The 22795-nt window shown below is 39.4% G+C and overlaps 1 protein-coding gene across 10 annotated transcripts in view; it reads right to left on the bottom strand.

Moving 5' to 3' along the window:
• The window catches only part of rbfox1 (RNA binding fox-1 homolog 1), a 1740493-nt gene that overhangs the window by 744105 nt on the left and 973593 nt on the right, over positions 1-22795 (bottom strand). The gene's annotated exons all lie outside the window — the stretch shown is intronic.

The raw sequence follows: 22795 nt of genomic DNA, 5'->3' as shown, positions 1-22795 counted from the left end.
TTTAGAATTCTTTGCAACAAACTATAGTATTTTCAAGGGCACTCGTTTGTCACAGTTCAGGTGAAGGCTGTCCCTATGGTAAAACTCCCTATAACCCTTCCAGAACATGTACTGGTGCCCCATGAATTTAAGTTGAAACTTTATTGCTGGAACAGCACAGCAGGTCAGGCAGCATCCAGGGAACAGGAGATTCGACGTTTCGGGCACAGGCCCTTCTTCAGGAATGAGCAGAGAGTGTTCAGCAGGAGAAGATAAAAGGTAGGGAGGAGGGACTTGGAGGAGGGGCGTTGGAAATGCGATAGGTGGAAAGAGGTCAAGGTGAGGGTGATAGGTCGGAGTAGGATGGAGGCGGAGAGGTCAAGACGAAGACTGCAGGTCAGGAAGGCGGTGCTTCGTAGGGTATGTGGAACAATCCATCTTCCGCAACTACACTGGCCCCACCCCCCATCTTTTCCTTCGCTACATTGATGACTGTATCGGCGCTACCTCGTGCTCCCACGAGGAGGTTGAACAGTTCATCCACTACACTAACACCTTCCACCCCGACCTCAAATTCACCTGGCCAGTCTCGGACTCCTCCCTCCCCTTCCTAGACCTTTCTGTTTCTATCTCAGGCGACCGAATCAACACGGACATCTACTACAAACCAACCGACTCCCACAGCTACCTGGACTACACCTCCTCCCATCCTGCCCCCTGTAAAAACGCCATCCCATTCCCCCAATTCCTTCGTCTCCGCCGCATCTGCTCCCAGGAGGACCAGTTCAAAATACGTACAACACAGATGGCCTCCTTCTTCAAGGACCGCAATTTCCCCCCCGACGTGGTCGACAGTGCCCTCCACCGCATCTCCTCCACTTCCCGCTCCTCCGCCCTTGAGCCCCGCCCCTCCAACCGCCACCAGGACAGAACCCCACTGGTCCTCACCTACCACCCCACCAATCTCCATGTACAGCGCATCATCCGCCGTCACTTCCGCCACCTCCAAACAGACCCCAGCACCAAGGATATATTTCCCTCCCCTCCTCTATCAGCTTTCCGTAGAGACCACTCCCTCCGCGACTCCCTTGTCAGATCCACACCCCCCACCGACCCAACCTCCACTCTCGGCACCTTCCCTTGCAACCGCAGGAGGTGCAACACTTGCGCCCACACCTCCCCCCTCACTTCTCTCCAAGGCCCCAAAGGAAACTTCCATATCCGCCACAGATTCACCTGCATCTCCACCCACATCATCTACTGCATCCGCTGCAGCCGGTGTGGCCTCCTCTATATTGGGGAGACAGGCCGCCTACTTGCGGTGCGATTCAGAGAGCACCTCTGGGCCACCCGGACGAACCAACCCAACCATCCTGTAGCACAGCATTTCAACTCCCCCTCCCACTCCACCGAGGATATGCAGGTCATTGGACTCATCCACCGCCAAACCACAACAACGCGACGGTCGGAGGAGGAGGAGCGTCTTATCTTCCGACTGGGAACCCTCCAACCACAGGTGATGAACTTGGACTTCACCAGTTTCTTCATTCCCCCCTCCCCCCACCTTGTCTCAGCCGAATCCCTCCAGCCCGGCACCGCCTTCCTGACCTGCAGTCTTCGTCTTGACCTCTCCGCCTCCATCCTACTCCGACCTATCACCCTCTCCTTGACCTCTTTCCACCTATCACATTTCCAACGCCCCTCCTCCAAGTCCCTCCTCCCTACCTTTTATCTTGTCCTGCTGAACACTCTCTGCTCATTCCTGAAGAAGGGCCTGTGCCCGAAACATCGAATCTCCTGTTCCCTGGATGCTGCCTGACCTGCTGTGCTGTTCCAGCAATAAAGTTTCAACTTTGATCTCCAGCATCTGCAGACCTCACTTTCTCCCCATGAATTTAAACCCATGAAATTGGTAATGTCTCACTGCACCTTAGCAGATTTGAAACAGCCTGCTCCCTGGTACATTACAAAATGCAGTATTGTACAGTCAATGAGATGCACAGCATAGAAAGAGATGCACAGCATGGGAAGAGACCCTTTGGTCCAACTCTTCCATGCAGACCAGATATCCTAAATAAATGTAGACCCATTTGTCAGCATTTGGCCCATATTACTCTCAACTGTTCCGATTCGTACACCATTCAGATCCTTTTTAAATGTCGTAATTGTATCAGCCTCCACCAATGTTTGAGCCAGATGTTCAACTTGCTGATCATATTCTTTCTATGTTAATTTGCTCACGGCTCAGGTAGTAATCCAAAGGTTATTACCTTTGTCATTATGCTTTAAAATTGAGTTTCTGGTCGCTCATACTCCCACAGCAAAATCTCTTTGCTGCTCCTTTCTATGTTGTAGTTATTCCCTATTTCAGGTATCACATCAACTGGCTCCTTTACTTCCAAATCCAAGTCTATCTGAAGAGATACCCTTCTTCTGGCAACATTGTCTTCAGGACTCATGGTCTCAGCTGCACAGAGCACCAACTATCCTCCAAACTATAATAAAAACAATCATTTAACTCTCCTCTTTTCTTTGCACCTCATACTCACAATGGAGTATGCTTGCAAAATTTGTAATCCTAAATCCTACCATGAAATATTAACCAGCAAAAACATTTTACATCGCTCCAATATATTTAATGCAGTTATTGAGTATTGATGTGTGTGATGTTAAAGTAACTTCCTATACATTATTCAAAAGCTTATAGATCAAAATATGGAATAGTAGAATAATTTTATGTTTGCTTTGTTGCTTTTTAGGAAACATACATCTTAAATTGTGAGCTACTTCAATCTGTAGATAATTTTCTCGGAGATGGGAGACTGGAACAGAGAGTCTTCTGGACGAAGTTAGTTTGCCCTTGACTCATGACAGGATGAATCAGGTGACTTTCAAGCATCAATCAGATGCTGTGATACAGATCGCCGGGTACCAATGCCCAGAGGTACCTCCAGGGTAGGGGTAGCTGAGTGGTGAGGATACATCACCCAGCAACACTCCATCTCCTTTTGAGTCCACAATTTGCCAACTTTTCATTGCCTTTTATCTCTTTTTGGATGATCTTCAGCTGACCCTTTAAGGGGAGCAAGCTAATATATTCAAGGGCTTAAAGTACAGGTTTTTTTTCCTCAATTCATTCAATGACCTGGTGTTAGCATCACTGGAAAGGCCAGCATTTATGTGTTATCCCTTATTGCCCTTGGGAACATGTGGTAAGTTTCCTTCTTAAGAAGATAAGTGCATTGAATAGGGGAAGAAGAGAAAATTATACGTCCCCTCCAGCTGAATACACCATCCAATTTGATCAAAGCTAATCCATTGCCTCACTCTGGTCAAGTGTCACACAAACCTTGTGATGTGGAGTTGACTTGACCTCAAGTCAAGAGAACAAGAGAGACAGTGTTACAGGGAAGTAGAGATAAATGCACCAACCCAAGCTCATCAAGACTGAAGGTAAAGTTACTAAAGGAACAAAGGGGAAGTGCCTGAAAGTACCTCTGCAAGGTAAGAGGGAGCACTGCTTCCAGCATACTGCTTTTTGCTGCTGGGCTAAAATAAAATACACTGATTAATCCTCAAACCCAAATTTAGAAAGCTTTCCAAGAGAGACTTGACTCAGTCTCGAGGAATTGAGCTGAGGTAATTTGGTAAAAGAAACACTGTTGCTTAAATAAAACTAGCCCAGAGAAAAGCTGGCTTAATTGTCTTCATAGCTTGAAATAAAGCTAAAATAAAACAGGTTGGCCCTAATGGTTTGGAAATAACAGGTCAAAGGTCAAACAATGATGTCATCATATTCAGAGGAAGAAAGACATCTCCAGGGATAGCTTTTACCGTGAGCTGACTATCTTGCAGCAAGCAGATTATCAATCTATTTGAAGTGCAGTATGGATGTTTTTTCTATTGCCAACAAGTCCTCATATGGAACAGAAACTCAGAGTTTGTGGCTCACTACCTCGTAAGTCAGCAGGCCTCGTTTGGAATGGGTGCAGGGGAGGTTTACTGGGATGATACCAAGGCTGATGGACATCAATGCAGAGAGATTGGTAAGCGCTTCTTGAACAGAGGGGACATCCTCATTTCCTACATGTAAATTTATAATCAAGGGCTGCCAGAGCAAGTACACCTCAGATAAAGAACAAGGCAACGTGGTTTATAATCAACCTCAGGGAAGTAACCCTTTAACAGTAGTATGTTATTTACCATTTTTCAGACCATCCATGTTATTATGTTTCTGGTTGCACTGTCAAGTTGGAGCAATAGAAACTGGTTTGCACTTTGGTTCCATGCTCCCCAGGAACTCAGTGAAAAATGTTTGCATTTATTGTCTATTGGTGTCACCAGGCAGGGGATACCTTATTCTCCATACTCTAGACTAGATTTAATTTTAAATTCCAAAGGTTAGAAATCCATACCCAACCTCTTCTGAATCTTAATAATTATCCATGATCCTCTGGGTTTTAAAGTGGTCAATTTTGGAAAGAATCAGTCATATTCAGTAATAACCTGAAATTCCATCCATTTTCCACAATCTCATATTTATCATCACTATTGCCCAAACAACTGTCATAAAAGGAAAAATAGTAATTACAACAGGTTTAGCCATATGATAGTTTTACGCACGTACTCCTTGAATGTGTTTGACAATAGGATTCAACTATTCGCAGTTTACCTACTTAATATACAAACTAGAATGTATGCTTCTCAAATTCACTATTGTCCAGAATTCAAATGAGTAACTCAATCATGTTCAAGAGATGTGACACAACATTGTCTTCTTCTCACACTCTATGGTTAATTCATGTCAAAACATAAATTTTCTTTGAAATTATCTTGGCATTAAACAGTTTGCAATCCTGAGATCAAATGACTGCATCAAAACAATTGGAATTTTCTACTCCATAATAGAACTTGCCTACATTTTGCTGGCAGGTTCATTTCAATTCTTTCAAGATGTCTTGGTATCTGCTCCAAACAATATTCTAAATTCTGTTACTTTATGCTTTAATCATTGTGCCTAAGAATGCAGTTGAAAAACTACAACAAAAATCTTTTGTCAAAATATTTTAAAGAGCTGAGTCAAACTTTTTAAAAAGCTACACAATTTCAGTCCTTCTGGAATTACCATATATGTGAGCGTCTGGTACAGTACAAATTGTACAATAAGTACTTCCATCCTCTGCAACATAACTTTTCAAATACTATATTAGCACACTGAGCCCTAATCATAGTTCTATGATTCTTTAATTATTAGTGCTGCTTTTTAAAATGTTACTTACATATTATAGTAAACTCTAAATTGCAAATTTTAATACTGATTCAGGATGCAGGTATAGGAATATACTTCAGAAACTGGAATATAGCGTTTTTAAAGAAATTTTAGTTTTGTTTTCTACACCAACATTTAAGTGAGATACCGTTCAAATATTGAGTAGAATATTATTATAAAGGTGTAGAGGTGTACTGTACCTTTAAGAGAGTGAAGGATTCAGTATGCATACAGAGTGCTGGAGAATTTACAATGTAACATTTGGGCCAGCAGCTTGTACTGACTGAATTGCTGTGAGGCAAAAACACATTCAAATTTGGCCAATCAGTTTAAATCATACCCAAAATACCAACCTCCTATCAAGTTTGAATTTGGTATATTGCAATACGAAAAATCAATGAAACAATCTGATGTTTTGGGGGTATAAGATTGGGAAAAATTGAACAGTTGAGGGGAGAACTGCCAAGCCACCAGCATGTACAGACTGCCCGAAAAATAGTTATCTTAAAGGTATATTTTATCAATCAGTGACCTATGAAACAGAAATCCCTAAGAAAAAGGAAATCTATAGAGGAAGATACAAAGGGAAGATTGCTGCCTGATCTTGAAATCTGAATTTTTGGTAAATCATACTCTGGGGTTTTATCGGACTAGCATTATAGAAGGGAAAGTAAAAGATAAGTTCAAGGAAGGAGTTGTAAATAATTGTTTGTTAATTATTCTCTGTTAACTTTAAGAAATAAAGTTAATATTTACTTTAAATAGTTCTTGGCCTCTCGAATTTTCACAGATTTACACATGGTGTAAATAATTTCTATGTTGCTGGTTTAAATTAGCAGGGAGGTTTACCCCATGTCATGACAATAATTTCTGATATTTACATCAATAGTTTGGTTAGAATCATTTATGGTTTCTTCAAAAGTTAATGAATTGGTAAGCTAACCAATTTACAATAATTAATCCATTATTTGCATTGTTCAATTTGGGATAATTATTCTGTAGATTAAGTTTGTGTAAATGACAGATCTATATCCTTAAATAAAAATGGCCTATGCATTAAGCACTTAGAGAATCAATCCTTCTTGAAATAAACTGGAGGAAATTTGATCTTCAGCAAATTCAGCTCCTAAATGGGACATGTTGCATCATAATGAGAAAGGAGGAGTCAATGATCCACAGCCACAAATATTCAATATTTCACTAGCAAATATTTAAGTAACATTTCACTGTCATTTTGATTTCTCATGTCTTTTTGACATGGACGCTCGAACGTTTTATGAGCTATGAAGCATCAGTAAATGTCCAGGAAATATTGGCCAAGCTACTGAAGTGCTGTGTATGGGTTTTGATGCCCTATCATCGACAGGAAGTTACAAACTATTGAGAATCTGTAGCATAGATTCACGTGGAGGATGTGAAAAATGGGAAACTTGCTGTGTGGAAAGACTGAAGCTGCTAAGACCCTTATGGGAGATCAGAGCTGACTGGAAGAAAATTTAATAGAAGGGTTAAATATGAATGTTTTATCATGATTAAGGGGCTTTCCTCATTTGAAGAAGTCAGTGACAAGGAGTCATCAATTTAAGTTAATCATTTTCACTTGTGAAAGTCAGGATTACTGGGATAATAAGATCCAACGAATAGGTTAGTCAATTTATTGCCTCAATGAATGACGTGATGTAAATGAAGTCCTGGCTGTTTCAGGCTACCAGCATATTTGGAAAAAGCTGACGGGGATGTGTACAATGCACATGATGGGTTTTCCAGAAACTGGGAATGAGTGGTCTACAGCCTGGTTGTGGAAAAGGTTCATTTGTGTCCCAATGCACAGGGATTGGGGAAATTTTCAGATGTTTTCTCTTATGGGAACTCAGTTTGGGACTATGATGGGACAGCATAGGATAGTACTGATCAGGGTGCACACTTAAATGTTTGGGGCATTGGTAGAGTTGCCGGTCAGCTTCCTTTTACTGTCAAGGAGCATGGAGAAGTCTAGATCCTATTTGTCATAGGCCATCCTGTAGAGGTTGGAATCTGTTCTTTAATCTGAGAGAGTGATGACCGACCCTGTAATGGTTCAATTGTGCTGCAGTTTCTTAGTGGATGATGTCTCAGTTCCCATTGCAGTGCTCCTGGGGGTCCCTACCAAGATTGGGAGTAGAGGTGATGGAGGATGGCATATTGCCACTGTCCCTTTCGGGTTTCCCAATTCAATGCTGACTATGAGCCACATTCCTAGATGGCAATAAATATCTTTACTTCAGCTAACAGCTGCATCTTGCCTCCAGGCCAGAAGGCCTTTGGCTGATTGCTGAGGTGCTGCAGTCCAGACCTAGGCCCCCAAGGCCCAGAGCTGCTCAAAGCCATTTGTAGTTTTATACCCCACACCCCCCAATTGCCTCACCACCCTCTCCCAGATGTATTGAGCTGCCTCCCACCACCTGTCTGCAGTCACTGGGTCCGCACTGTCCTGCAGGACATGCAAAGGCAGATGGAACTCCGACACTAAGGAAATGCACATGGGACAATGCTTCAGTTCTGCTTGTGCAATTGAAAGTGTTATGAAATCAAGAATTTAATGGGAAAGTTTAACTCTGGCTTTTATGATATGGATCATTGCTCAGCAGATGCTATGCCGAGGCATTTGATGAATATTAGGTCAGGGAATTATGGATACATGGCAGTAAAGGGAAATTGCCTGTGTACAAACCAGAGCTTGAGAAGACGCTGTTACGACACAAGGTAAACCCCTCTGCTAATTTGAACCTGACGCACAGAGAAGCTCATCTCGCGTCATAATCTGTTAAATTTCAAGAGGCAAAGAACTATCCCAGAGGTCACTATTTAAAGTAAAAATTAACAATTTTATTCTTTAAGTCCAACAGAGAACATTAAAATCACTGTTCACAACTCCTTTCTCTTCAACCTACCTTTTACAATTCTGGTCTGATTTAAAAAACAAACCCCAACTAAGATTTACAAAAAAAAAAATCACGTTTCAAAACCAGTCAGCCTTGTCGATTCACCTTTGTAGATTTTCTACTGTAGATTTTTCTCAACATCACTTTGGTGTTCTGCTGCACAAATTTCTTATGCACAGGTACCTTTCAGAGAGCTCTTCGGCTAGCAGTCCATATTTGTTGGTGTTCTTGGCAGTTCTCCCTCTAACTGTTCAAAATGTTTTATCCCCCAAAACATCCCATCATATCATTGGTTTGATACCATCAAAACACTAAATTCAAATTCAATTGGATTTTGGTATCTGGGGCATAATTTAAACTATTTGGCCAAACTTGAATTTGTTTTTGTTCCATGGCAATGCAACTCCATCTATTTGTTTCAACCAAGTGTTACATTTTTACCTTGTTCAGGACTCTGTGTTTTCAGTCCACGCTTGCTAGCTTCCTCTCTCTCTTAAAGATGCAGTACACCCCTCTACCTTCATAACAATGCTAAAATATTGAGGTTGCAAGCCCTTTGCCTCCTCCTCCAGATTTCTACCTCATGGTAGCAAGAGTGAATAAGCTCTCACCTTGTTTCTCCTGCAGGTTTGGCTGTCCTGTATCAACTTGCAAATGATGATGTTGAACTTGTTCGTCCTGCTCAGACAGATTCTCATGCACTGAAACTCAACACCATGGAGATCTGCACGGCCACAGGTTGCCAACCAATCAAACGCAAGAAACTTTTGTGCTCAGCAGATTCACTGAGATCATTGTTGCTGCCAGAAAGCCTCCTCAGAGACCCACAATCTCAGAGGATCCAGGCACAGGGAAGTGATGTGAGGACGGGTTATCACCGGGTGAGGTTGACAGGAAGAATTTGGGGTGCAAGGCAATGGAAGGAGATTGGTTCTTATTGCCCACCCCGTCTTGATGTGCTGCCCTTCGATCAGGCACTGATTGCCTTTGACTGAGGGGCTCTGTCTACCCGAGGTGATAAGCAACCTGCACAGCTTCACCCACCTGTTATGCATGCCACATGGTAACTGGCCAATGACAAATTGGGTTAGTCTTTGTGAGGGTGCGATGAGGTCCTTAAGTTGTCCATAATTAGCTGCTAATGGTCCTCAACAAGTGTTGGGATGGGAAGGGTGGTTATGAGTCTTTCTGCTCAGAATTGATTTCTGCTGGAAGCAGGAAGGCAGCATGATTCAGGCATGACACCATCCCACCCTATTTAGATGCCCTTCCCATTTCCAAGCTTGGCACCAGTGTAAGCAGATGCTGCCTGACTCACTGAGAGTTGGCAGCATTTTCTGTGCAAATTATAAACAGAGACTTTAATAAGTGAAGTTGAGAATCCATTTAAATATCACTGAGGCAGCCGGCCGAACACCAATTGCTTACAGGGCCATGATATCAGCAGCTTGGGGGCTCCTGCAATTCAATTTGGAAAATGACTCGAGATCACTAAAATACTGCAAACCGATATGGGAGCTAAGGAGCTTCTCTGGAGATGGTGGACTGGATACCCACTCCCGAGTCAACAATGCCAAGAGATGGAGAACATTCCAAATTGGCGAATGGGTCATAAAAGAGCCCCAGATGGTTAGGTTCCCAGATGGAGTGTTAATAGGTGTTGCAGATGCTGCTCCTGGGAACATTGCAGAGCCAGACACAGGGGCTGCCAGATACAGAGATGAGCTGTGTGTAGGGCCAGCCTTGATCATCTGGGACTTTGTCACAACTGTAAAAAAACAAAATTTGGAGGTGCCAGTGTTGGACTGGAGTGTACAAAGTTAAAAATCACACAACAGCCAGGTTATGGTCCAACAGGTTTAATTGGAAGCAGTAGATTTTGGAGCGCTGCTCCTTCATCGGGTGGTTGTGGAGAATAAGATTGTAAGACACAGAGTTCTTAGCAAAAGTTTACAGAGTGATGTAACCAAAATTATGTATTGAAAAAGACCTGGATTGTTTGTTAAGTCTCTCATCTTTTAGAATGACCATGTTGGTTTCAGTTCTTTCATATATAAATCCCAGAACTTTTTTTAAAGTTACATTCTCAAGTGAACTTTCACAACAGATGCTTCACTTATTAAAGCTCACTTAAGAATATAACTTTTTAAAAAATTCTGGGATTTACATAAAGAGTCATAGAGATGTACAGCACGGAAACAGACCCTTTGGTCCAACTTGTCCATGCCGACCAAATATCCCAACCAAATCTGGTCCCACCTGCCAGCAACAGGTCCATATCTATCCAAACCCTTCCTATTCATATACCCATCCAGATGCCTTTTAAATCTTGCAATTGTATTAGCCTCCACCAATTCCTCTGGCAGCTCATTCCATACACATACCACCCTCTGAGTGAAAAGGTTGCCCCTTAGGTCTCTTTTATATCTTTCCCCTTCACACTAAACCCATGTCCTCTAGTTCTGGACTCCCCCAATCCCCGGAAGTGACTTTGTCTATTTATCCTCATAATTTTGTAAACCTCGATAAGGTCCTCAGCCTCTGATGCTTCAGGACCCCCAGCCCCAGCCTATTCAGCCTCTCTCAATAGCTCAAATCCTCCAACCCTGGCAACATCCTTGTAAATCTTTTCTGAACCCTTTCAAGTTTCACAACATCTTTCCGATAGAATGGAGACTAGAATTGCACGCAATATTCCAACAGTGGCCTAACCAATGTCCTGTACAGCCGCAACAGGACCTCCCAACTCCTGTACTCAATACTCTGACCAATCAAGGAAAGCATACCAAATGCCGCCTTCACCATCCTATCTACCTGCGACTCGACTTTCAAGGAGCTATGAACCGGCACTCCAAAGTCTCTTTGTTCAGCAACACTCCCTAGGATCTTACCATTATGTGTATAAGTCCTGCTAAGATTTGCTTTCCCAAAACGCAGCACCACGCATTTATCTAAATTAAACTCCATCTGCCACTTCTGAAAGAACTGAACCCAACATGGTCACTCTAAAAGATGAGAGACTTAAACAATCCAGGTCTTTTTCAATATATAATTTCAGCTGCATCACATTGCAAACATTTGCTATAAATTCTCTGTCTTTCGATCTTATATATCACAACCACCTGGTGAAGGAGCAGCGCTTCACTTCAAAAGCTAGTGCTTCCAAATAAACCTTTTGGACTGTAACCTGGTGTTAGGTGATTTTTAACTTTGTAAAAAAACAAAGAAAACCAAAAAAGGGCCTATTGCACCCCTCGCTCTCACACCATTGCCAATGATCCATTCATGCCAATTCATACACACTAACACATTCAGTTCATAAGCCCATGCCAATCTCTGCTTCGAAACCCACCTCCCTGGATCCTCATATCCTCTATGTCAACCTGCCCCAAGCTGGCCTACATACCTCTATCTATTCTCAATAGCCCTTTATGCTCTATATACCAATATATGTATCTTTACCCACCTCAATTGCCCTTATAGCTCTTGTAACATATTTAGTATCAACTCATACCATTCCATTGCAACCCCTTCACTCCTCCACTCTTCATACCAACACTTTGTGTGTCTACCATGTGAAGACCTTAGGAGCAATGCTGAAATGAAATAAAATAATGTTCAAGGGAGCTGTAACAAACATTATTTTTAAAAACACCTTCACTTAAGAAAACCCATTGATACCCATTCTAAATTCCTTTAACATTTCTAATTACAAATGAAAAGCAAACATTTCACTTACATCCTTTGTACCTCTATATATTCCTTTATACCAAACAACCATTTGTATTCATGTTTCCAATTTTGTAACCCCTTGAAGATGTCAATCAAAATGAGAATTTGCATCCCACTGTTATAATGATAGATTGTGGAACGTAGCCATGTAGCACTAATCCTATATTAGTAAAACTCCGGTTTATGTCAACAGACAGAACGGAAAGAAACACTACTCTCTGTTGTTAAAGAAAAGGCATAGAGTTGAATGCCACTTGACAGATACAAGGAGTTTATACACTTATTACATACATTCTTCTCTACCCTTAACAGTCCCAGATGGCATGTGATTTCTCCCTGATTGCATTTGTCATCTCCCTGATTGTACATTACATTTCCTAAAGACATACCATAATTTTCCCAAAGGACAACTTCCCAAAAGGACACTTGGATCTATCTCTTCTAAACTCTCGAGTAGCATTTGACCTTGCCTTAAATGCTTAAAACTCACTGCTTATGTTTTCAAAATTCCGTTAATGTGAATTGGATCAGTTTGAAGGCTGCTTACTTTGCGTTGGACAGCTTCCTCTGCGAACCACTGATGTGCAATCTATTACCCATCCCTGCTCCCTCAACAAAAATATTGGGCGCCACGTCCAGGGGTTGGATTTCCAGAACGAGGGCTTTGGTGCAATTTGGCTCAGTTGAAGACCCTTTCAGTAAAAGTCTAGGCCATTGAGTTTTTATCCATTTTTGCCTAAGCATTGGAAATGAAAGGACAAGTGTGAAAAAGAGGAAGGACTCTCCTTAGTAGCAACTCACATTGACTTTGTATTGCATCTTTGAAGTTGGTGCAGTGCCAAAAATTTCAAGATGTCACTGCACACTATTAATGATGAGTGCAAGCCCCTCTGCAAGAGGTAACCTTGCATATTATCTTTACTCATCAACTGCTTTGAAATTGTTGCTTTCTTTCAAAATTAAGAATGCTTCCTTCATTTGAATTTGATTCTTAAGTATTGAAGGTCTCATTAATTCTCACTGGAAAAGCCAGAAACCAGTTGAGGCCAATCCCGGCGTGTTAGAGAATGTGTCTATAGTTCTGTTAATCCTCCACGTGCCCCACCTCCATAATAAATATTGGCCACTACCTGTATTATTCTACAAAAGCTATTCACACTATAACAACAAATGCAGGTTAAAAACCATTATAGTGTGTAAAGGCACAATGAGAAATGAAGAAACATATCTACGGAACATATTTGCCCTTTGACTGAACTTGTTCCCTTGTCTTGATCTGATAAGAAGTACGTTGGGTAAGTATATGTTGATTTGGTAGGATTTCGTTTACCAACAATTGTTCACTAATGCAAAATGCAAGTTAGTACATTCTACTTCATTTCACATTCCCTTAATAGATAGCACAAAGAGAAGTTGTCCTGCCCACTATTTATTTTGAATGATAGATGTGTAGCTGTTTTTCTTTATGATTTCTTGGCATTACATACAAAAATTATTACTCCAGTGTTTACAGACTTTCCTTCATAACATCACTCTGAAAGGTCTCAGCATAGGTATCTTATAAGGGCTGTTTGCACACGTTAAAGAGTTTCCAGTAGGTTTGATGTCATGGTCTGCTTATTCTGAACATTTCCTTTGGAGTGAAATCACACTGAAGCTGCTGGTTAGAGAATTGGAGCTGGAGTTTAGATAGCAGCAGTGTATTTATGTATGTTGATGGGCTTCTCTCTGGCAGGAATGGTGAGATTTTTCCAAATTGAGACTTGTGTCCATGAGCCAACATTAAATCATTGCCATAGTTGTTCTGAATAGTTAAAAGTCTAATTGTTTAGAAAGGAAGAATGAGATAATCCCTGATCATTAAATATTTAAATTGAGGTTAAATAAGTCCAATAGATTTCTCATGAGACTTGCACTTCATAGGATTTTACATTAAACTGATCTCAGACGATACCTTCCAGAGATATTCTCACTGCCTTTAAACTAAATTTGAACCTCAAGTTTAATGTTGATGCAGGTCAGGAATCAACCTGCTGATGCTAAATTTGTGAAGAAATATTCTTTAAGCAAAAGAGTCTCCATACTACTTGGCATTACTATTGATATTTGTGTTGAAATGCTGAACATAACAATTCTGTCATTTGAAAAGAGATCTTAAACTGTTTAATATAAATAGTTTAGCACTTTCATATAATAGCATACAAAATGATGTCAAATGAATGTGCTAAATGTAACACACTGAAATTGCACAAAATCTACTATGGGGTAGATTTACCTCAGTTGAATATTTACATTTTTCACACCAACCAATGATCACAGTTCAACGACTGTAAGATTATAATCAGCACTCACAGAATGAAAATGCTTTACATATGAACATTATCATGTTCAAAACAAAACAACTAAGCAGTTGTAGTAGATATTGACAAATGGTTTCTCACACAGAAAAGAGACCACAGAGACGACCGTGCAATTAAAAGGAATAAAAATTAAACACAAAGTGATATTTTAATATTTACTAATTACATAATTAGTCAGTAAACCAGTGTGAAAAAAACAAAGATTACACCCTCTGGTGAATCAGGTGATATTATCATTCTGCTTTTTTGGTACCAGAGTCTTGATATCAGAGTCAGTGTTTACTTTCTTGAATGCCATTGTAAAATCTTTTCTGATTGTCACTACTGTATCTCTTACAAGACTCCATCTGTGAAAAAGCGCTGTCCTGACAGTGTGTATCATTCATTTATTTTTACATCCAAATAGCAGTTAGAACCCATTGTAAAATGTAACAGATGCTCTAGTGAAATGAAGCAGTCAGCAGGGTAAGGGCTTTCGATGTTACTATTAATCAGAAAGTTTCCACTATTGTCTCTGTAATTTTTCTAAACCATTCCTTTTTCAATATATTAAGGACCAAAAAAGTAGGGATTTCCATAGTTCAGAGTTCAATAGAGGATTACTTCTACATAAGTGCCAGTTTCTAGGAATGAAAGATAATCATTAATGTTATTCTATTGAATCAATTTAGAACTAAACAATGTGACATTAGTGAGATCAGGTTTAACTCATTAAGTACCAAGTGACTATGTACAGTAAGTGCTCAAGTTTCTAATGTCACTGCAGTTGTTTCTGCAGAATATTTTTATCTAAGGCTAAAGTGCAGGAAATACACTGTGCAAACTGAATGAAAGGAAGACTGTTAATATTGGAAATTTAAATAAGAATGTAAAAATTGTGAACAATGCATATCAGGTCAGACAGCCTTTGCAAGTTTCAGTCTGATCCCTCATTAGAACATAAACTTCTTATTGAACTGCGATACATTTTCATGAATTTTAATCTTACTGCAAAATGTCCATGTCTAATTTCAATACATCTTCACAATTAATAATTTTATCTAATTATTGTAAATTCAAAGGCAAATATTGCACTAGGGGATCCTGTAATGGGAGAGACTCTAGATTTTTCTGAATTTTTTATTTGTGGTCCGCATTGAGAAACGTTGAGGACTTGGGTGTGAAATTAAGTAAAAGGGATCCAAAGGTTTCATGATTTCAATATTTATAGTTTGAATAATTCAGTTCATCAGTAAAGTTTAGCATTTGTCTGCTTCCCAGATCATGTCAAAAAAGACTCACTGAGCTACTAGTTTCCAGCTTTGCAAAGTATTACTTTGATTTTATTTTAGAAAGTGATGCAAGTGCCAGGATTTTCCATTTTTATTTCAGATTTTCAACACTTCACATTTCTCCACAACTGGGACTGCCAAAAACATGTGCAAATAGGAAACATGCAGACAGCTACATTTTGTGTGGGTAGTCGCAGTAGGCACTCCTCATTGCAGAGAGAAAAGAAACAAGTACAAACAGGATGCCCAATCCATTTTAACCTGTGCCCATATTAGATTTATTTATCAACACAAGAGAAACAGCTGGGAGGTATTTAGCTCAAATTGTAATCAGTATGATTTTAACGTAATATTGGACTGGATCATCACAATAGTTCACTTCTGTGTGATCTCCAGCTTTTTTTTTAACCAATCTACTATTTGGCTTATGAATTAACACACATACCTTATGGCGTAGAATTTTGATGGCATTGTTCCTTTTTATTAGAGTTTTTGTTTTCACATGGAATTTGGTGAATGACATATGTATATCATTCTGTTTGGGTAATTCACTGTCTACTTTATTGATAAAAGCTCTTGCATGTATGGAAATAGAGGAACTAATACCTGTTGGAGGCTGGGTCCCCATGCAGCTTTTGGCTAGTTACAGTCAAGAAATATGGTCTGCATGCAGGATCAAAACATGCTTCTGCAACTAACGGCAATATATCATTGCTATACTTCAGCAATACACAAAAGTGAGTTCCACGAAACAGTGATGCAGTCAGTATTTTCAAAACTTGGCAGTCAGTGGATCTTAAAGGAATCAGTGGAGGCTGCCTCTGGAAAGGTAAGTTCAGTTTTTTTATCTGTTGTACAGAGGGAGGGCAGAAAGGAGGAAGGCAGCAAGGAAAGGAAGGAATAAAGAAATAAATGGACAAAGAAAACAAATTCACTTGCATTGATCCAACATTTATTGATCATTAGGATGCTCTGAACAGCTTCTCAACCTACGAATTACGTCTTTCTGAAATAAGGTGACTATGCATTGTAGCAGCCAATTTTGCACTGCATGTTTTCAGAAACAGCAAATGAATAAATATGCATTTAATCTGGTATTGGCAATGTTAGTTGAGGGCAGTCAGCTTGGGTGTTAGCACACTCTTCATTCTTTTAATATAACACCTGTATAGCAAATCTTCAGAATGCACTCTAGTTTGGGGGGCACTAAATTGTTGCATTCTGCTGTTGCTTAATAGCTAAAAGAACGTAAATTATTTTCATGCACAGCCCTAAACCTCTTCCCTCCATTTGATTAAGTAGATAATGCCACATCTCATATTTTAGTTCTCCTGAGCTACTTGACAGAGATTTTGTAACTGCCTTATTCCTGATTTACTCTCTGCTGTCTTGCAGGAGAATATGGAACAGTTTGCATCTGGAGGGGCATTTCCAACTCCCAAATCCTATGACAATCTCTGTCGTGATCAATAACCTTTAAAAAGTATTCAATCTTCCATGAAAGAATGATGCAACCAGATTTTTAGGTTTTTAAAAACTTTTATTATCACAACTGACTAAAACAAACTCTTTTGAGTGCCTATTTTCTTTAGGCAACCTATACTTTTACCTGAAGAAAAGAATGGTTCCCTGTTATACTTAGTACTTGGCATTCTCCATGGAATTACAATACTATCAGCAAGTAGTCCATAATTGATCTCAGCTTTCAGTGGGTTTTCCATCTTCATTTCACTGGCATTTTCTTCAGTTACAGATTTTCTTAAGTCCACCCCCATCAATAAAGACTGTCCTTAATATTCCTTTCACCCTTGGCCATCCCAGGTAATATCTTCCAGAATCCTAGGAAGGACAGCAATGTGCATTTCTTTGACTAGACACTGTCTGCCTCTTTTATTTTTAGTTTGTTTGTGGGATGCGTGTGCCACTGGCAAAACCTGGATATGGTTGTGATAAGCTCACAATCCAAGGACCTCCTTCCTTCAGCTGACTGTACACAACCTGTTGGCTGTCTGTGACTCACTGATTTGGAGAGAAGTCCGTGACTTGATCTGAAAAACTCTATCCATTGCAAAACCAGAGATTCCTCTCATTGCCTCCATGCATAGATTACTTACAGTGTGGGAACAGGCCCTTCGGCCCAACAAGTCCACACCAACCCGCCGAAGCGTAACCCACCCAGACCCATTCCCCTATATTTACCCCTTCATCTAACACTACGGGCAATTTAGCATGGCCAATTCACCTAACCTGCACATTTTTTTTTGGACTGTGGGAGGAAACCGGAGCACCCGGAGGAAACCCACGCAGACACGGGGAGAATGTGCAAACTCCACACAGAGAGTCACCTGAGGCGGGAATTGAACCCGGGTCTCTGGCGCTGTGAGGCAGCAGTGCTAACCACTGTGTCACCGTGCCGCCCACAACCAGGATCATTATGTTTGGTGTAGTGTAAGAAAATGCAAAATATAGTGCATAATTAACATACACATCCTTCCCTGTAAATCAATCTTAGTTTTCTTTTGATCTCTAACAATCAAACCATTCAAGTTTTACTATCTTCTTTCATTTATCCCAGCAGAATCACAAACTATAATATTCTTGTAATCTTATAACTCTCCTTACCATTTGAGGAAAGGACTATTGTGATCATAAGGAAACATTCTGATCTTATTATGAAGGATGATGATGTTATCTGCTGCAACTTTGGTGGACATTTGGAAAAACCCCCGTGAGCCAAAATGACACACCATATAAAACATTCCCAATTATATGTTTTAAGACCATAAGACATAGGACTGGAAGTAAGGCCATTCGGCCCATCGAGTCCACTCCGCCATTCAATCATGGCTGATGCGCATTTCAGCTCCACTTACCAGCGTTCTCCCCGTAGCCCTTAATTCCTCTAGACAACAAGAATCTATCAATCTTGGATTTAGTTTCAATGAATCTCGTTACTCTCTTGCCATTCATAAGTACAATGTCATTTTTTTTTCTGTCAAGTCACTGAAGGCTATGTGACTGTGTTGATGACAGTTTTGCAAGTTTCATCTTTCTTTTCCCGAAAATAACATTTTCTCTCCTAAATATATTTCACAATATCATTCAGAAAGAAAAATCATCAAGCTAGAGTTTGAATGCTGATGATTTTAATTTTATCTGTTTTCATGTAACAGTCAGAAGCCATAAAGTTGATATAGGAAAAGCCTGTCTAGTCATCTAGATCTGAAAGAAAGCAATAGTCTGTAGTGAATAATGTTAAGTTAAGACAATCCCTTACTTCGATCTATACTGCAATAATAAATGTTCTGAATAAGTAGCAAATAGTCTGAATTGGTTTTTTTGGTCAAGCAGTTACAACTTAAGACTCAAGTCAGTGACAGAGCCAGATGTACCTCAGATTCAGCAGTAAATGTTTTACTGTGCAATTATTAAAATATGTCCTTGGCATTTTTTTTTTGCTTGCTTGTCATAAATGTTTGTCCATGCTTGTTTGTCCAAACAGGTGAAGAAGTCACTAAGATTACAGAACATTTGCTGTTTGAAGGAACACAACAGGATGGATGTTGAATGTTGGAGTACAAAATTGCAGGAGGATTATCTCCACATTCTGGTCTGAGCTGGTAGATCTCAGAAGACATGAGGTGAGCAAGTACTCTCCCATTTGATTGAATAATGCTACACAGCTATTCATCCACAACACAGACCTTTTTTCTCAGTGCGTGCCCAAGATAGCACCAGACCAGGATCATTATGTTTGGTGTAGTGTAAGAAAATGCAAAATATAGTGTATAATCAAAAAATGTTGAGTCTTAGAATTTCTGGGAATGAGTGACAGCACACCTCCCACCAGATATTTCTTCTTTTAAACAACAATAAATCAAAGTTTACTTAATAAAAGCTTCTAAATGCTTACATGCTGAGACAAAGCTCTCAGTGAAAAATGATATCGAAGAAAGGCCATAGTCATGCACTATAACCTTTGACTGAAGGATAAATATCACTTGACAGTATAATCACATTATTTATTTTCAGCAGTCAAGCAAAAATATCGTAGTGCAGCCGTATCCGTTAAAGTGTTTAACAAGTTTACCAATAAATGTAAGCTTGGATCAAGATTTGTATATTGTGCTTAAAAATAAATATTGCCATCTAGCCATTTAAAGTTCAATCCATTTAATCACTCATCCTGTAAACTGAGTTTAAATTAAAATGGTCTATTATCAGAAAAATGCATTGGTAGTGTAGAAAACACAACAGCTAAATGCTAACCTAACAATATTTAGTCTGCTGAGAAATGAGAACACAAATGGTTCTGTAAGATTTTCCATTTGCTTCAGGATGTCATACATTGCAGCATTGCATCCAGCTTTCTGCTTTGCTCAAGATTTCCATATAATAGGAGCAAATGGAATACTGGTCCATTGAATTTCACACTCGGGTCAGAATTCTACTTGAATAAGGTACACATTTCTCTGGAGTCAGCGGTACAGGATTACTTTAACACACCTCGGCTCACGACACACTCTGTGATCCTTGACATGCTCCAGCCTTCTTTAGCAAAGCATGGAATGTACAGCTAAGTACTCTGAAGACAAGAAATAATTCCCAGAAAATGTGTGTGTCAACAAATACCTTATCTCACAATAAACCAGGACCTTTATGTCAGAAGGAAAGAGGCACACAAATATATAGTCACCTGAAAGAGAGTTTGAATATTATGCTTCCAAGAGAATGATGGATTGCTTAAAGCCAATGGTGTACCTGGGATTTTAACTAGTATTTATTTTAATAAGAGAGCAGTTTTCTAATGATTCTGTACTCATGATGTTCTTTTAAGTAGGATTTTTCTATGTTAGAGTGGCTGTGAACACTCAGGTCAGAAACCTTTTTTGCTTCATTTTAATATTTTTTGTCTTGCTGAAAATAATGCTGATAAATAAATGTATTTGGCAATAAAATGTTATTAGCTTTTATGGAATAATATCCACTCAGGTGAGACCATGTTTAATAATTAAATACCCTCAATCTCCCCATTTTACATGCTTTAGCCTCTCAAAAGCATTCTGCATTGTTGATTTTCACTGTATTTTTTTTCTGAAAGGGGTTTTTCACACTGCTGAGCGTAAAGAATGTTCACCATATCATACATTAGCTATTTATAAAGTATCCATTCTTGTTTACTCGAGTATATTTCACACTGTTTAAAATGTGATGCTATAAATATTGTTCTCATGTATTTGGCCAGTTGGCCAGTGTGTAATACAGAAGAATACCAACAGCACAAGTTCATCTGCCATTCCAGCTGTGGTAGACTTAGGCCCTGCCTTTGAGTGTGCAATGCAATGGTAAACTAGCCCCGATAAAAACTGCCATGAAAATGGCTCAGGATTAAATATTAGCGGACAATGAGCCAAGCACCTGCCTTTGGGCACAGCACTCATGATGGTGATATTTTTAATGTCCACAAAACAATTACAAATGCCACAAATACCAAATGAGACTGGGTTGTAGAAAGTATAATCAGATGAATCAAAAATACTGCTAATTGCGGTTAAATTGACCAATTCTCATTGACAAATTATTTGTTACCTAATTTTATTTAATCAAATATGAATGTTAAATGCAAGAATGGGAAAAGATTTTGAGATCAGTTGTTCTGAAAACTAATAGAAAAAAAAAGTTCCTGCGCTTTGTACATGATAAACTAACCATGATAATTACATTTTAAATGTAAAATGATTACATTTAGATAAGCGCTTTCCTACATTTTTATTTTGTCCATAACAGTAAAACATCTGTGTACTATGCCCAGTAATATCAAAATAAGAATGTTTCTGAATCATATCTAGCAGAATTACCAGGTTCAGTGTGAATTATTTACCATCATATGCCTTTCTCACTAGGCTGTAGGAGATTTGAAGTTAACATTACTGAAGGCTGATGGTTGACCATGAATACCGGCATAATACAAGGCTTTGAATTACATAAAGAGTATCTGAAAATAGTATTTTAAAAAAATCCTTGGGAACCAGCAGTGCATGAGAATGTGGTTCAGATGGGAAGAGACTAACAGTAAGTCTATTTTACATGTTTTGAACACTGCAAAATTTTTGATCAGATCTTAGAATAATAAATTATTAGACCTTTTATTTCCTTTTAGGCTGAACAGATAGAAAATGTACCACTAGGTTTAAATTGAGCTCTATATTTTGCAATGCATAATGTTTCTAATGGTCTTTTGCGAAACAAGTTTAACTAAATCTGCAGAATTCATGTTAAAGTTACTAATCTGTTTAATTTCTTCTAATAAATTTAAAACTAGGCAATTGCAACACAGAATGGAAACCGTCCCTACAAAGATCTGTAAAAATGGAGGCTACAAGTGTGCGATAGGGCTGTAGGCTGATTGTAAATAAACCAATGAGAGTTCTTCAGTGTGAATGGTGACAAAAAAAATACAGAGTATTCAATCTTATTCCTAAACTTCTCAGGACTGTTCAAACAAACAATGCTTCAAGCAAAGCTGCAACAAAAACTCGAGCAGGTGGAACAAGCAGACAGGAACATTTTATTTAAGTCTGTAAATGCTCTCATTCTAACTCATTCTGTGCCACAGAATTTCTGCCGCACATGCTCTAGACAACCATAGGTATCAGTGCCTGCTAAACACTAATTGGCATTGCAGCAGTATCTTTTACAACTAATAGCTAATTATTAGGTGGCATACTCTCAGTCCACCTGCTGTGTGCCAAGAGCAGCTAGGTTTATGGCTGCACAGTTGTATGTGTTCTAATATGTTTATACAGCAAGATATCTAATAGGATATGAAATTAGAGTAGTATTAGACAAAACAGCATGACTTCTAATTGACATGCAACCATGTATTAAAATCTATGAGGTGCTTACATTCCCCACATTGACTTTGATTTTACACAATTCAGTCCTATGCCATTTAATTTAAGTCATTTTCCACATGGCTTTACATCATCTATATTTTCAGTAGCAAAGGTCATTGAGATTGTTAAAGAATTCTAGTTAACAACACAGGTCAAAGAACAAAAGCTAATCTGCTTCAACCTCCACCCAGTGCAGGGCAGCAGGTGTCATTTAGCCGAGCAGAAACAGGAAAAGCACCCTTCTAGATTCTAAACTGCTGCAGTAACAACACGGAACACGTTACAGTGGCCAGTCAGTAGCCCGTTAACTCACTATACACTTATAACTTTTTAATGAGGGTTGGGTTTTGATTTGACTGGTTACAGA

Source organism: Chiloscyllium plagiosum, unplaced genomic scaffold (genome assembly GCF_037043375.1).
Source record: "Chiloscyllium plagiosum isolate Xiang-an unplaced genomic scaffold, Cpla_swu_hap1 HiC_scaffold_20, whole genome shotgun sequence".
Lineage (NCBI taxonomy): Eukaryota > Metazoa > Chordata > Chondrichthyes > Orectolobiformes > Hemiscylliidae > Chiloscyllium > Chiloscyllium plagiosum.
Note: the sequence above shows the minus strand (reverse complement) of the source record. Positions and strands in the feature narration are given on the sequence as shown.